The following is a 3,202-nucleotide window of genomic DNA, read 5'->3' on the forward strand; positions in this document are numbered from 1 at the left end:
CGGCTATAGTTCTCGGAACCCTCCCTAGTGCACTAGCAGCCTAGGTGTCGCCACCCTCCTAGAATTTCTTGATGGCCAGAGAGGACCACGCTCCCTGCCCATCATATCTTGGGCTGCGTGCAATGGTGGGAAAGAGCCCCCGCTCCCTCCACCTGCAGCTCTTTGTCCTTTCTCCCCACCGCCCAACCAGACGCGCGAACTCCTGCTCCCGCTCCGGTCAAGGCGAGGGCAAGGACAAGTTCTATCACCCTTTTGAAGGAGTGATAAGGAGACGCTAATCGCCCCCCCTCGGCCTTCCACGGGGCTGCCCCTGCCGGGCACGCTCTTCCTCCTCTTTGGCGGTCATGACCGTGGTACAAAAATGCACCACGGCCCGCCATGCGTCGGGATCCCCCAACATCGGGCGCACAAGCGCCGGAAGGGAGAGATCCCCGCCCGCCGCCGATGATGTTAGGGCGGCCCGTGCCCGGTCCCAAGCGGGACAGTCCGCCAGCGTGTGCTAAGCGGAATCCACTGCGGCGCCGCAATGGGCACACGCTGGCAAAACTACCTTATTTATACGGTAAAGGTAGTCCCCAAAACATCCGTGCCCGGTGAGGACCTGGGAGAGATGGTAGGAGACCTCACCGTGTCTCCGACCCACCCATGACTCCAACACCGGGCCAACAGCCTCCCGCACCCTAATGCCATATCGAGAGGGGGCGACCACCCTCTCCTTCCACCTACGCACCATACGCCGGTGCGCCCGACGACGAACAGCATTGTCACTATCCAGGGGGGGCTCAACACCCCGGGCTCTACCTTCGCGGATGATTGCGAAAACCTCGGCATACTGCCGAGCCAACAAGTCGGCCGGAGGAACACGGGCCACCACCCGCACCGCCTCCAGCGCGACAGTACGGTAGGCCCGGGCCACCCGTTGAGCCACCATTCTCTGCACCCGACTGAACGGAGCCCCAAGACGGCCCCGACCAAGCGCCTCCCACCAGACCGGGGCGCCGTACATCAAAACAGAATGCACGACGCTTAGATACAACCACCTCGCGGCCTCCCCAGGGCCCCGAACATTCGGCAGCAGGCGAAACAGTGCCGACGCCATCCGTCCGGCTTTCTCTGCCGCATACTCAAAGTGATCCTTCCAGGACCACTCCTGATCTACGAGGAGGCCCAGGTAGCGCATAGATGTGCGCGAGACAACCTGGGCCTCCCCAACCCACACTCTAACCGGATCTCCGGGCCGTCCTTCCGGAGAGCGGAAAACCATCATCTCCGTCTTGTTGGCGGCCAGGGCGAGGCCGAGTGTAGAGATATACTCCGACACACCGGCCACCGCAAGGGTCGCGCAAAGCCTAGCCTCCCGGACATCGCAGCCCGCCGCTAACACAAGTGTGTCGTCGGCGTAGCATACGATGTCCACGTGCGGCGGCAGCCGAATCCGCAACACCGCGTTATAAGTGAGGTCCCACAGCAGGGGCCCCAGAACAGAGCCCTGTCGCACCCCGCAGGTGACAGCGTGGGACCTCAACTCCCCGTCCCGGCAGAGATAATAGACATACCTGTCCGAAAGGTAGTCGTCCAGGACGGCCCGCAGGTAAGTAGGGAGACCCCAATCCCGCAAAGCCGCCCGGACGCCCCCCCAGGACAGGGAGTTAAACACGTTGCGGGTATCCAAGCTAACCGCAACGCACGTCCTCCCCCGAGCCAGGTGGGCCCCGGCGATCTCCCGGACACGGAGTACCGCATCACACGTGGAGAGCGCCGGTCGGAACCCATACTGTCGGTCCGACAGGCCCCCGTTCCTCCGCACGACCCCCTCGATGCGGGTCGCCAAGACCTGCTCAAAGAGTTTGCCCACCTCGTTCAAGAGGCATAGCGGCCTATAGGACGAGGGGGCAACTCCCGGGCGGGATGCCTTGGGGACTAGCACCAACCTGGCCCCCTTCCACGCCCGCGGGGAGCACCCCTCCCGGAGGCACTGCGTATAACAACGCAGCAACACCTCCGGGGCCAAGGATGCCACCCGTCCCAGTGCCTCGCACGTGACCCCGTCCATCCCCGGGGCAGTACGCCGCCCCCGCAGACGACGGCACGCCTCGCGGAGCTCCTCCGCCCCCACGGCGAGCTCATCTCGCCACGGTATGCGGCCCGGTGGGCCCGGACGGGCCTCCTCTCGGAGCGGAAACAAAGTTTGGACCAACTTCCGGACCGCATCCACCGGCAGCAGCTCTGTTATCCCCGGGCCGGATGGTCTCAGGCACGCCAGCACCACCCGGTATGCCAAACCCCACGGATCCCTATTTAGGGTATCCGTGAGATTCCTCCACGCCGCCCCTTTTGCCGTCATGATGGCTTGACAGAGGGCGCGCTGTGCCTTGCGCAGGTGGACGCGCAAGGCCTCTACTGCATCCGGGTCATACTGACGGCGCCCTCGTGCCCGGGTGTATCGCCGGCGCAGTACCATGCACCGTGTCCTGAGATCTGTGATTTCCGCCGACCACCAGTACATGGCCCTGCGAGGTCCCGGCCGACCCGCGCGGGCCATCGACGCGTTACATGCGTCAGCACACACACGGGCCAGCCACTCGACCTTCTCCGCCAAGGACCCATCCCGGTCCCCGGCGACAACCCACGCTGATCCCCGGACCATTCCACCGAGGAAAAACATACCTCAAGCGGGCACCCCCCTCCTCATCGACCATGGACATGCCGATGTATCGGTGATCCGACAGGGTCTCCACCCCTCGGAGAACCCTCCACCGCCGGATCAGCGGGGCCACAGCCGCCGACGCCCAGGACAGATCCACAACGGAGGACCCCTGGGGCCGGACGCACGTCGCCACCGTTCCTCGGTTGAGCAGGGTCAACCCGGCACTATTTGCCCATCCCTCGACCTCCCTTCCCCGCACATTCGTGGAGGCGGAGCCCCACCGTGTGGACCAGGCGTTGAAGTCGCCCAGCACCAGGTGGGACTCCCCACCCACCCTCTCTATGCTCTCGGAGAGAGCATCGAGGGATTCGCGGAGCTCCGCCCTGCTTGCGTTAGGAGAAAAGTAGCAACTAAACACCACTACCTCCCCCCAGCGCACCGCCACAAAACCATGGCCTCGCGCGGGCGGGTTCCGTTTGACCACAGTACGATTCGACACCGCTCGATTCGACACAGATTTATTCGACACCAAATTATTCGACACCGTACGATTCG

Source organism: Pseudomyrmex gracilis, unplaced genomic scaffold, assembly GCF_002006095.1.
Source record: "Pseudomyrmex gracilis isolate BER0280 unplaced genomic scaffold, ASM200609v1 scaffold_1382, whole genome shotgun sequence".
NCBI classification, from domain to species: domain Eukaryota; kingdom Metazoa; phylum Arthropoda; class Insecta; order Hymenoptera; family Formicidae; genus Pseudomyrmex; species Pseudomyrmex gracilis.